General features: G+C 40.9%; 1 long non-coding RNA gene across 1 annotated transcript in view; it reads right to left on the bottom strand.

Annotated features, from left to right (window-relative positions):
- The window catches only part of LOC119243791 (uncharacterized), a 55,483-nt gene extending 54,104 nt beyond the window's left edge, over positions 1 to 1,379 (bottom strand). The window contains exon 1 of the long non-coding RNA XR_005124824.2: positions 998 to 1,379. This is a non-coding gene — a long non-coding RNA (uncharacterized LOC119243791). The remainder of the gene's footprint in view (positions 1 to 997) is intronic.
- Positions 1,380 to 14,113: the final 12,734 nt, after the last annotated feature.

The raw sequence follows: 14,113 nt of genomic DNA on the forward strand, positions 1-14,113 counted from the left end.
CTTGAGTGTAAAGCAGTTGAACCCATAGAGGATGCCTTTATTAATTCATACTATTATTTTCGATCAATGTACATTTCATTATATCCACTGATTTTTATTCACTTAATATTTATAATCACCTATAAGTTAAAAATTATTAATATAATTTTAAATGGAGAAATTAAATTGATGCTCAGTGTTATTAAATATTTTGCCATTGATTTCACAATCAATCAATAAAAAGCAACTGTCTTTGAGGGAATGATACAGGGCCGCAAAGGACACTAAAACTGGCCAAGGATATTGCCCAAATAGTTTACTGGTCACTGTCTGAGTTCTTCACCCACGCACACAAATGCAAGACTACTCAGGCTCAGAGAACAACAAAGGGATTTATTTAACAAACCAGGGAAAAACAAATAGTTACTGAGGTCAAAAATGGCCGTTTAAGGCCTCCCTGGTGGTGCAAGGTGTTAAGAATCACACAGTGAAACCATCTGCAGTCTCTGCAGCATGATCCCCGGCCAGGGAGCTACCCACATGGCACAGCAGACCTCTCCTGACTCTCCCACTGCTCCCCTCAACAGTGTATTTCAATCAGTCTGCCTGTTCTGTTCCCCACTGTCTCTGGTGAATCCTCTCACCCCCTGTATCTCTGGCCTGTACCCCAGCTCTTGCATGCATAAATAAATAATTTTTTTTAGAATGGCCATTTAGCTCACCCAAAACCATTTCCAGTGTTTTTCAGTCCTAAACAAAAACAGTTAAAATGGCATCTTCCCACCGCTGAGGACATAGAGCTTCTCTTCTGAACAATAGGCCACGTGTCCAAGATGGCATCCTCCTGCCACTGCAGACACAGGGCAGCCAAACTATAGGCCTGGTTCCAACTCATGAAGACAGCAAAAGACACAACAGGAGATGCTCCAGGAGCTGCCGAGATGTCTCATTACAGCACCGGACAAGTGGCACTCAAAACAGCAGCTACAGCGACCGGATAATGGCCACACTCACCCACCTCCGTAAGACGCCTGACTCCAGGTCTCCACCTTCTCTGCCAGGCCGCAACAGCAACAAAATCAGGAACAGTTTCCGTCACTTGGCTACTAGCAAAGCCGCCAAACCTTTTCTTCCAAAGCAGCAGCTACAGAGACAGATGACCCGACAAAGGCTACACTCAAGTGTCTCAGTAAGAAGCTTGACTCTGCGTCTCCCTCTTCTCTGCCAGGCAGCAACAGCAGCAAAACCGGAAACCGTTTTAGTCTCTCGGCTACATGTAAAGCCACCAGACTTTTCCTCTCTGAGGTTGGCTGCTAAAAGCCTTCACATTCAGAGGTCTACAAAAGCATTGTGAAAGATCGGCGCAGTGGGGGCCAAAATCTGCTGACCCCTCATGGTAAATCTCGAGCCCTGAATGACCCCACACCCCCTTCTACAGTCACTTATGTTTTTTTATCAGTTTTTTTTATCACTCCACCCTGATTTTTAGCATTTTCCCTGGGGCTATTTACCCTCCCCAGCAATTCCCTCCAGGGGCACCACCTGTTACAGTCTTTTGGCTTCAGCCACTGGTTACAGGGACACATATCAATACCTCTACATTAATAGTGGTCCAAAATGCAGATGAAATATTTGGTCTCCATTGTCATGAAAATAAAACGACATAAGTCACAGTCACTGCACACTTATCATTTGATAGGTATGTGCTCTGACTTTCACTTGATGTGGAAACTCTCTGATTATCTCATCCACCATGAAGTATTAGACATTGAATATAGCTTAATGAAGTCTTTCTCTCAGTCTGCTTTCCACTTTAAAAGAGATATGAGGAGAGAAATGTGTAACCTAAAAGAATAAATGACTAATTGTGCGATTTTAGGCCTTATAATAGGTAGTGCAAGAAAGCTTAAGTCAAAGGTGCTCTTACAAATCATTCTTTCCTTTCCACTTTCTACCAAGCATGCCAAAGTTGGTTTTCAGACCTCAATTTTAGTTACAGTGACCCTAAAACGAAGAGAGATCTGAAAAGAGGTTTCATAAGTATAACTTCTTGAAAAGGTTTTGTAGCAGAGTCAAATAGTCCCAATCCAATTATCACAAAGTCTAAAATTCCATTATTAGAAGTTAATTTCTTGGACTCTCCAATTAATTTTATCTCAAAATCTAAATATTCTGAAAGGTCACATACTTTTTAGATACTATCAAGTACAGTGTGATATGAATGAACTTATTGTTTATTGATTCTGAAAGTTACTTTGTGAAAAGCTGTCTCCAATAAGAATTAAAAAAAAAATCAAAAAAGAGTAATTGTTTGAGATCTTTAAAACAGAGCCCTAAGGGGAAGGCTTTAGGGATTGCTGCTGTCTGCCTGATGAATTCTGGAAGGGTGGCACACTCAGGAATGAGCGATGTAAATGAAGATGATTCTACAGGGACAGAGCTAAGCTAAGGACAGGGTTGATGGTAGACAAAGCACAGAGCCCAATGCCCTGAAACCTAGGTAGAAGTTCTAACTCTGCTGCATCTTCTTGTCTGAGCTACTTCCTAAATCTTTAAATCTTCAACTCTAAAGTGAAAAAATGGTGATGATCTCAGAATACTATGTGGATGAAATCAGAAACTATGTATGGAAGTCATGTGAGGAATATAAAGTATCATGCAAATGTTGGTAGAAATGCTTGAATGATGAGGATCAAAGTGGGTCCAGATGGTAGTGAGATTGAGAGACTTCAGTGATCTTTATTTGGTGCCACTAGCAGCAGTTTCTTAAACTGGTATCAAAAATTTTGTGCTGGACATTTTATAAGTTAACTTTCCCATGCCAGTGTGAACTCACACAAAGCCAACATCAATAGCCTGAAAATCATCAGTGCAGCCCTCTGGAAGCCTGACATGCAACATCTGGAGGCACTACAGCACCATGGCCTACGTGCTAGGTATTTATACAAGAGAACTTTAATATTTCAGGGAACTGCACTAAACTGCAGGTTAAAGTGATTGATGTTTGGAATGAATGACTTGGGAACAATAATCAGAGAAACTTAAGTAACAGAGAAGATGCCTCTTCAACCAATATAAATGTGGCTAGATTGGGTGAGGAGGCAAGAAACCAAGTAGAGTTATTCCAGAAGCTGATTCTTAGTTCAGGCTGGGAGCTATGGTAGACGCCACATCCACAGAAGAAAGGGATCACCTGAAAATGAACTTGCCAAATTTGCAGCATCATGTCCATTCCATGGACTCACAACTAACCTCAGGTGATTAAAGGATGGCCCATTTTAATTCCTGTTTTTTAAACTCTTTTTCATAATCAAAGCCAACATAACCTTGCTGCTCCTTTTTATCATAGATCCTCCTCAATTTCTGGTGACAGAGTGGCAGGTAAACTTGATGGTCAGCAGGTGAGCTGACCCCTTGACTGTCATCCCTGACTCACAGACATCAGTGCGAAGGATGTGTCATTCATGCTGGGTTGATCTGTGCCCTCAGTTGCCTTCCAATAAACACTCAGGACTCACAACTCTCAGATTTGCATCCTCTGTCCAAATTCTAATGCTATTTACTGCAAGTGCAGCCTCAGAAGGTGGGGGATTCTAGGTTTAAGTATGCCCAGATGAATACAGTAAGTGGAGCTTTCCATAAAGAATGATATTCAAGTGCCTAATAATGCTCAAAAATACAGTTTAAATTAAATTGCATTCCGTCCCCCCCACCCCCATCCCACCTTTCCTACACTCACACTCACATCTGCAGGCCAGAAAGCAGTCACACTTGAAATAGCAGCAAACGCAATTCAAGAAATAATCAAAGTTTCAGGTGTTAAGAAAGTTAGGCATACAGGGCTAATGGACTAGAAATTGTTCTATTCTGCTTAAGAGGTGGATGCCAGGGACATTTCCATAACCCTGTCTGCATCAAAGCCTCAGGTCCCCAGCATGGGATACCTGAAATACACTTTTGAAAAGGAACAAAGTTTCATTTTTTATTTATTTTGTGCTTTCATTCCACAACAAAAGATTGTATCTATTCTAAGAAAACAGGAAGGCAGCAGTGGCGAGAAGCATCACTTCCTGGAACCAAACAAAACTGAGTTCAAATCCTATCTTGGCCCCCAGAATCTCATTAAATATGAATAAATTGTAGAGTATCTAAATATCTATTTTCCCACCCATGCAAATGGGATGAAGCACATTCACCATGGTATTGATCAGGATACTGAGTCAGATAGGAAAGCACTTTGTATCTGGAGCACACCTACATTACCTACTTCACAGACAGGCACTAGAACACTAGCACTTGTGAAGACTCTGTTACCTGGGAGGTAAAGTGGGCTGCTCTAAACCAAATCCCCTGAACAAATAGGGCTTTTGTAGGAGAGGCAGTTACACCAGATAAAATCCTACAGAACAAAAAGGGAGTGATATTCCTCTACCCTAAAGTGGAAATGGTCCATTCTGGCTGAGATTGTTCACTTTTTCAGGCTTTCTGATTTACACAAAGCTAGCATCTCTTCATGACGGTGCCCACTCCAGATAAGGGGTAATGGCTGCATTGGGGCCAATGTCACCCTCTGCCCTATGGGTCTAGGTGATGGTTCTTGGGATGAAAATTAGGCCATGGGGAAATGATAGAGACCAAGGAGAACTTTTGGTTTTCCCTATTTATTCTCCAATTAGAGATGCCTTCTTCTCTTTAAGCAGACTTCCTTCCCCTGCTCTATGCCCACTGCCCAGAGTTATGCTTGCTCATAATCTCAGCTCTGTAACTTTATCTCTGGGCAGACTCTGGCAAGTTGCTTGATCTTTCTTTGCTTTTGTTTCCTTATATATAAAATAGAAAACAATTGCACTTACTTCAAGTTCTGTTGTAGTGTGAACTGAGTTGTGCTGGCCCAGCCTCAAGGTTGTATGATTAATGTTCAGTTAGACTCAGCTTTTATGATTCATACAGAATGGAGCACAATGTTGGCATGAGATAGACTACAACCTTGGGTTCTTCACCAAAGGGACCATGAACAAATTATTAACCTCACCAGTCTTTAGTTTCCTCATCTGTGAAAAAGCAATAAGAATGATATCTACCTCCTGCACAGAGAAGTTACAGTGATTAAATGAGATAATTGCATTGCTTAGCACAGAATGTAAGCATATGAAGAGTGACTACTGATTATTAGTGAACAATCTGATATTCCATGGTGAACCCAATATTTGTCTTTAGGGCAATCAGCATTTTCAAATTATGTGATCATTCTCATAAAGGCCCATAACAACAAAACATTTCAATGTCTCACTCAAATCCATCCTTTTCTGTAACCTGCTTGATCAAACAATCCTGGCATCCCAGTATCCGAACTGTGGTTGTTCCACAGTGATATATGTATGGTTCACTTGTTTGCATATAGTTTATCTCTCCTGGAAGGAAGAGATCATCAGAAATACTTCCTTTGTTTTTTTTTTCCCTTTTTTTAATCCCACAATTTGGCAGAATATTCTGCAACAAAATAGATAGCTACTTGTCCTTTAAATTCTCCCTTAGATGCCATCAATTTTCTTCTTCTATAGCTGTTTATTCTGCTACTGTTTCAGGGGCATGCTCTAAACATGATTAACAGTCCTTTTCTTTTAGTTACATGCACTGTAGTTTCTTGGTGGTACATGGAAAAGGCACATGGGAAAAGCAGACTCCTTCAGATACAAGTGTTTTTTAATCAAATAGTTGGAGCCAGAAGTTCCAAAGTTGGCTTTAGTCCCAGAACAAAGTCTAGTTCTAGTCCCCAGGGTGTGTACTTGAGCCAGAGAAGCTCAGTATGGATCTGATCGGTCTGAGTTGGTCTCTTCTTTCTGTCCCAGAATGATTGATTTCTCCACAAAATGAATGTCTGTAGAAATTAGGACACAACATCTAATATTCAGTTCAAATATAGTTGTCTCCTCTTATCTGTGGTTTCGCTTTGTAGGGTCTCACTCACAGACTACTGCAGTCCAAGAATATTATGTACTGTAAAACCTTCTGAGAGCAAAAGATGGAGGCCGTATTTAATAATATCACAGTGTTGTGTCCAGTTTCTAAATTAAGCTTTATCATAGATATATATGCCTGAGGAAAAAAACATAGTATATCTAGGATGCCATACTATCCATGATTCCAGGCATCTACTGAGGTCTTGGAATATCCCTGAAGATAAGGGGAGACTAAGGTATGATAACTACGGTACTTCACTTCTTCAAGTGAGTAGAATCATTTATGTGTGATTCTTACCTGAAACATTAGTTCCAGTAACACATGTCCTCCCATCCTCAAATTTGGAATTCTACCATCACTGTAGTCTGAAATTCTTTGTAATTTACCCTAACTGTTGCTGTCAACAACAATGATGGTTTTTGTTGGATTAACTCAAAGTTGTTGACAACATAAATACAATAGACCTGGACACTCTTAGTAAAAATATACTGTGGGTGCTAATCTAGAAGATGACTCTGCCTGAGGTCTAGTTGGAGATGGCAAGTCTTTGCAAGTCTCATACAGATGTCTTAAAACCCTAATATAACCTGGGGTCCCATGCAGCTCAGTTTTAGCGAGTGTTGAATTCAGTGAAAGACATTTCAGTAACAATGAATGTGATTCCTGTGTTTCATTAGATTTCTCAAAGACCATAAAAGAGTTTGCCACAAAAATTTGCAATAACCTGTTATAAAATCCCTTTTCTTTCACTTTTGGTACAAACTAGTCAGACATAAATAGATGTAAGTGTTAGAGGGATAAGAAAATAGAAAACTTGTGAAGATGGAGATGAGATTGCCCCATGCATGTGTAGACACAGAAGAGGGATAGACAAAAGTCTGATAACATTGGTTATATCCCCCCAATTAACATAGTTTTACCATTGTCTTGCGTTTTGTATAATATTCTCTCAACATGTACACAACACACACTTACACAGAAGGAAATCTACAAACTAGTCAGTCCTTTCTGACTGGTTGTTCTAGAAAGAGGAAAGCATCCGGCCCTCTTTTTTTGTCTTACTTAATGAATGTGATTATACAGATTCATGATCAATAATCTTGGAGAGGAATTGGGCACTTTCTTATTCATCCATTTATACATATTCAATCATTTTGAAATTCTTTTGGACACTTAACAGAATCCAGACTGCTGCACCTCCTCCTGCAGTGACCTCTAGGAATCCCTAGGTCCGGCTGGGCAACCAGCGCGCAGGAGGAGAACAGCAAAAAACCGCCTGAAGACATAGATAAGACGGAAGCCTGTTGAAAGATAACGACCACCAGAAGCCACTACAGGAATGCTGTCCGCTGGGAAACTTATCTCACCTTCTCTAGACCCACAAACTTTATTCTAATACAACTGTCTCTCTAAAATCTTTTCTCTTTCTCTGTTTAAAAGGTCATTGGTTTGCCGATTAAAAAAGAACATACAAAATCTAATAACTAGGCTGATTCAAATGAAACGTTACTAAACTCTGTGTATTAATAGAACTGCTAGCTTAATAATTTCTCTGTTGTATACTTAGCCTTGTTAGTATTAATCTAAATGATAAAAATATTACATTGTGAAAAGTAAAATTCACCTGTGTTAATTAATAGTAATAATGAGTAGTTAAAACAAAAAGTAATCACATAAAACAAAAAGAAAAATTAATAGCCTAACTACTTAGGAATGCGCCTGGGTCCAGATGTAAATCACTGCCCTGTCAATGATAAGCTAAACCTATAAGCAAGCTGATTTCTTCACTGATGTTCGCCATTCCTATGCTTTTAGAAAACATATATATACTGGTCACCAACTCAAATAAAATTACACTCAGATTTTCACTCTTGAAGTGTGTCTGTTTGTCATTTCTTTAACCGAATCCCTGACCACCCTGCGCAGTCTCTCAACCCTGAGACGGCCTCATCGTCTACTGCTGTGCTGGTCCGCGGCACCAGACACTTGCCTGGGCACCAAGGATATAGTGTTGAACAAAACAGCAGAACCCCTGCTTCCCATAAAACCTACATTTTGGGGGAGGTGGTGTGACGTTTAACAAATATAATGTAGTAACATGTTGTGAAGAGCAGGGATGGACAGAGAGGGAGTGGGGTACTGTTTTACATGGGGTGTCAGGGACATCTTCCCTAAAGAGGTAACTTCTGAGCAAAAACCAGAATAAAGAGCATAATGAGATCAGTAGCAAGATAAACAGACTGTGGGAGGAACCAACAAGTCAACATTGTTTTTCAATACCTTCATTCCATTTATGAATGGAATGCTTTTTTGCTCTTTTTCTTTCCTTCTTTTATTATTTTTTTCTTAAGAAATCCTGTGCTTCTTGAAATGTGAAATAGGTGAAGGAAAATACAGTTCGGGACCATTAATTGTGCTTTCTTATTGAGTATATAAATTTGATGTCAAACGGGCCTGCCTGAATGGTATATATTTATTTCAAAAATATCATTTCTGTGAGGCATTGCCGCATCATCCTATTGATTTAGGGATTGGTGTGATTGTGCCTGATGCTTTTATGAAAGGCAGGCTATTAACAAACTAAATTGAAAAACTAGTGAGTCTGGCTTTCCGGACCCAATCCAGCATGCTGGCCATGTGAGGCTTAAATGGGAAAATACTGTAAAGAGACTTATTTTAATGCGACAGACTCCTCATTGCAATCCATAAACCTTATTTGCTGTGAAGAAAAAAAAAAATTCTACAAGATAGAATTCTCATGCTTGGGCAGCAATCTCCCTCTGGTTTCTCTCCCATCCATGGCAACATTAATCTTTCATTTCAGAAACTGACTCTCTTTGACCTTGTTGGACATTAGGATTAAAATCTTGTGTAAGACAAGGGAGCTTTGAGAGACTCAGAGAAACCATGGGTGCTAATACATAAAGACCTGGAAGTGTCCAGGGACTGAAGTTTCTGCTGAATTCCTGGTCTAGGGCTGGAGGTTAAGCCAGGGGTGAGAATGCCTGCATTTTACTAGAACTAGATTTCACCTGTTTCGCAGGTAGAAACTGGGCGCAGGCAAGGGGTTCTGCTTGTTGACTATCATGCAGAGAGACCAGAGGCTGAGCTTACATGCCAGGGCTGTTTCCAAGACCCCTCACTAACTCCTTCATATGTGAGCTTCCAGTGCCCATGCCTCAAGGAAGATGATCCAGGAGAATGCTCTAAGAGATTCTGGAATCTTAAATACAGCAAAATGATTATTACAGGAAATGCACTTGAATTTTTCATCAGGAGAGAAGGGGACTTGGTGACTCCTTTCATCTGCAACCTGTGGACCCAGCCTTCACCACTGTGCCTCTGACTCCAAGTGGTTTTGATGCTCATTGACACAGAGGGACTATCACCAAGAAGGCGTGCAATGCCACTGAACACTTCTCAGTCATTAGAAAGATTATGCATAGGACAATTCTCTTTATGATGGAGTTAAAATATAGATATTGCATGGAGCTGTATTTTTGAAAAAAATCTTTATTAGAGCTATGAAAATACTGTAAAATTTTCTGAAGAATGCTCTGGTCTACTAAGCAAGAGAGCAAAGCCCTCTGCATAGCTAAAAGAGTCATGCAAAATCCAGTGCCTGCAGGCAAAATCAGCTTTTGCACCCCCACTGATGATTAAGGAGTCAGATAAACAAAGATTTAACATTGGGTACTCAGCTTTTGCATTTCTGCACTGCATACTTTAGAAAGGAATAGATTAAACCCTGCATTTTCTTATCTAGCATCAGCACATCTTTGAGACAGGACAACTTAGAACTAGAAGCCCCCCTATCAAGAATAATTACAATCTTAATGCCAGTGATTCACAGTTCCTAAACTAAACTTGATTCAAACTTGTGTTTATTGGAATGACTCTCACAAGGTAAAATCTGTCAAACTGCTTCCCAGGTTGGAATCCTTCCTTTGATTATCTAATAAACTTTGTCTAACTATCATTGATACTTTATTTCCAGTTGACAGAGGAAATGATTTTTCCACAGATGTGTATTAGAAACCTGATGTGTTTTCAAGTCTTTATCATGCTGTTCTTGAGATTACAAAAGAAAGAGGTCATATACCCTCATCTTCCTGCATTAGGGCTTATGCTCAGCTATATGGGAGATGAAAGACACAACTCTTGGGGAACAAATGAGTCTACTGTGTGCCTCTTGGTTTGGGAGCTGGAGAAGACCAGAAAGAAGGAGATGAACAGAATCACCCTGGGGACGGGGTTATGTGACTCCATCCATAGGCTTTTACTAAAGGATGACCCGGGGATAAGGTAGAGTCTAAGTAAAAATGCCAGGTATGCTGTTGTGGGAACAGGGTGTCCTGAATGAACTCCACCCACTGATGTTTCATGGACTCCACTCCCACCTCCATGCCAAAGAGTTCTCAGGTACCAGGGATTACCATGGATCTGTCATGATTCTTCTTGAAGGGGGAACTGCTGGGAACTAAGGGTGGAGTTAAGCAGACATGCTTGATATAAAATCAAACCCAGGGGGGCCTGGAGGAGGCTTGGTTTTGCCTGCCTCCAGCCTGCACCTGGGGTCCCAGCTCAGAAATCATTATGGGTTAATCTCTGTCTCTCTCTTTTTCTCTCTCTTTTCTCCCCCCACCATGTCCTTCTAAACAAACCCTTTATTAACCTTTCTATGTGTCCCTGCAGTTGGTCTTGTTCAGAGTTTTTAAGCATGCAGGTGAGGACTCACACCTAGGCCATCCCATTTCCCTTTGGGGTGCCCTGTAACACTACAGCTGGCAGCACAGCTAGCGAATTTAAGCAATCAGTTAGGCAGACCTTGCTCCCATCTCTTGCTTCCTCCCTTCTTCCCTTCAACTCTTCTTTCTTCCTCCCTTCCCCACCTATGCCTCCCTTCCTCCATCTTTTCTTTCTTTTCTTATTGTCCTTTTTTCTTTCCATACACTTGATAATAACATCTTCAATGCCACTCCTAGAAATAGATGTATCTAAGAGCGAAGTTATTCCAAAGGCAGCACAAAAACGAGACCTTTCTCATTTCATTTGAATTATGTTGTTTCTGCAAAGGGAAGAAGCACAGTAAGTGGCGACTCTTCCTTAGGGAAAGATACATTCTGGATATGAGCCTTCCTTCCTCAGAAGCTGGGGTGCCTAGGTCTTCCTGCTGTGTGCACCCCTGACCCCTTGGAAGTTTTGCTGATCTGCAGTGAAAATTTATGCTGGATGGTGTCTTGTGTTTAGTTTCAATTATACTTCATCAAAATTTCTCTCCCTTTCCCTCATGGAACCCTTATTTTCCCACTCCCATTCATTTTGCCTTTCTTATTTGTATCCTCCTTATTCCCCTCCATCCTGTAACACACATACTTATTTCTACTTGCTGGAATTTCAAACAACTTCCAACTAGACAAAAAGAAATCCTGTTTCTATGCAAAGACAGCCTTCAGACTGATGGCCCCATTACATTAGCATACAATAAAAGCCAGCAGGGGGTGCATTGCTGCTGTTATCCTGAGTCTCTATGCCTCAGGGGGCTGGGAAAATTCCAGGGTGCAGCTCCTTCCTCTTATAATGAGTCAATTGCATACGTTGGTGATAGCTGCTCAGACTCAGTGGAAGACGCAGTCTCCGTGAAAGGAGAAGGGAGAGGTCACCCGGCTTCCATCCTATGACCTGAGATGACTGTCTGGTTTCACTCAGTTGCCTCTTCAGTCACTGGCTTGAGAACTGTGTGAAATTCCTAACTTTTCACAGTTCAGGGTCATGAATGGCCTGGCCTGCGCCTGTCTTGGCAGCTCAGGGCACAAGGCGGCACTCATCCTGGACAGGGTGCTCTCCCATGGCAGGGCACACTCAAACACACTCACTGAAAGAGGGTCAATGTAGACACACCAATTAAACTACATGCTAATCTTTGGGCTGTGGGAGGAAACTGAAATATCTGGAGAAAACACAGATGGACATGGGAGAACATGCCAACTCCACACAGACAATGTCTCAGGCCGGGAATCAATTATTTTTTTCTCAACAACATTATAACAAAACATCATTGAATGAAATGACATTATTCAAAGAGCTGGTGTAGTTCCTTGCTTGTGAAGCACAGGGAAACATTCTCCTACCTCTCTGGGATTCCATGACACTGAATGAATAAACACATTAAGGAGAGACAGATTCATAGGAGGAAAAAGACCCAAGTTAATAACATACATATGAAGAATTTACATGGCTATAATTTCTGTAGTAAGCAGGGTAAGCTGGGGTTTATATCCTGTTCTAAGAATCCTAGAGTGTCAAGGAGAGAGGAAGGAGATTTGCATGATAAGAAGGGGATGATTTCATGTGACAAAACCTTGGCTCTAGATGTGTGCCTGTCCTTAAGTTAGATTTCTTTGATAAAAGGTTGTTTCTGAAAAATATTCTTAAATCTAAGTAAAATTCATTCTTTAAGTATAGGGTCCGGATAGACCTTAGTTCCACATACCTCAATGATGTACATTGGAAAATGACTACTCTGGGCATCTTGCAAAAAATCTATCTGAACCTTTGGAGGAGAATGATCCCTCAGTTTAAACCTTGGGATCAAGGTGTTTGAAGGGGATAAACTAAACCCAGTACATACACATACTCCGGGGTGTCAGCTCTGGCTGCATCTACATTGCAGGAACCCATAGAAAACAGATGAGAAATGTAGGCAAATTCCTACTACATGATGTCAGAGATAAGCTGGTCAATCATTCTATAAAGAGAATGAACCAGCAAAGAGAATAAGGATAATTGATAAGTAGGCTTCCTCAGGATAAAATATTATATAGCTATATACTAATCCAAATTCCTAGCCAAAAATCTACCTTTCCTTCAATAGAAAAGTCAGAACTATAGCCATCCTTCCCAGACACATGCAGATTCCTGAATGTCATATAGTCTTGCAGCCTCTTCTCCATGAGATGTTGACTGCTGGATTATACACTATTACTTAGTACAATAGCAAATGTCCCCATCCAACAGCCTCTACCTAGAAGAAAAAGATTTTTTTTTTTTTTATAGAGGCATGCTTTTATTTATTTATTTGTTTGTTTGTTTGTTTTTTGTTTATACATGCACTGGGTACAGTCAGAAGCACGGGAGGGTGGGAGAATTCACCAGAGCCAGAGCGGGATGCAGAGCAGGCAGAAGGACCGAAGTACAGTGCTGAGGGGAGCAGCGGGCGGCAGGAGAGGTCTGCGCGCCATGTGGGACCCTCCTCCGGTGGCCAGGGAGCAGCCGGGGATCGAACTGGTGCCGCAGAGGCCGCGGGCAGCTTCGCAACCCAGCGCTCAACCGCTGTGCCACCGGGGAGGCCCAAGAAAAGAATTTTTAAATAAAAGCAAGAAAAGTTATGGTTGGGTGAGGGGAGATATCTTTCACCAAAAGGGAAGAGCAGATCCTCAGGAGGGCAGCTGATGAAGGGGTTTGGGCTCTCTATCTCAGATATCCTCAAAGGGAAAACAGATCCTCATATATTTAGGCTGGTTTGTTCCCTTAAAAGACCCAAGTCAGGCACCTTGAGGTCCTGTGATTTATGACCTCCTTCATAATTCCGTGCATCTGTCATTCTGAGATGATGATTATGATACAATATCCTCTCTAATCTCTTTAAATTATTTTTTTTTTTTAAATATTAAATTTATTTTTATATTCCCCCATACAATTGCAAACGCCCCATTCTGACCCCAATCCTTCCCCTCCCCCCCCCCACCCCAAAAAGTGTCTCTGGTTCATAGTTTTTTGTTGATTTTGATTTTCACTTTCTTATATTCATTTTCCTGGTCCCTTATTTAAGTTTTCTAGATTCCTGCTATGAGTGAGACCATTCGGTATTTTTCTTTTTCTTTTTGGCTTATTTCGCTGAGCATGATCCCTTCCAGTGCCATCCATGTTGCTGCAAATTGCATGTGTTTATCTTTTTTGAATGCTGAGTAATATTCCATGGTATATATGTACCACATCTTCTTGATCCAGTCATCTATTTTTGGGCATTTGGGTTGTTTCCAAAGCTTAGCTATTGTAAACAGTGCTGCTATAAACATAGGAGTGCAGGTGCTCTTTGGAATTGATGTTTCTGTGTCCTTTGGGTAAATACCTAGGAGTGGAATTGCTGGATCATATGGAAGCCCTATGTTTA

Source organism: Talpa occidentalis, unplaced genomic scaffold, assembly GCF_014898055.3.
Source record: "Talpa occidentalis isolate TD23 unplaced genomic scaffold, MPIMG_talOcc4v2.1 talOcc4.13, whole genome shotgun sequence".
Classification (NCBI taxonomy): domain Eukaryota; kingdom Metazoa; phylum Chordata; class Mammalia; order Eulipotyphla; family Talpidae; genus Talpa; species Talpa occidentalis.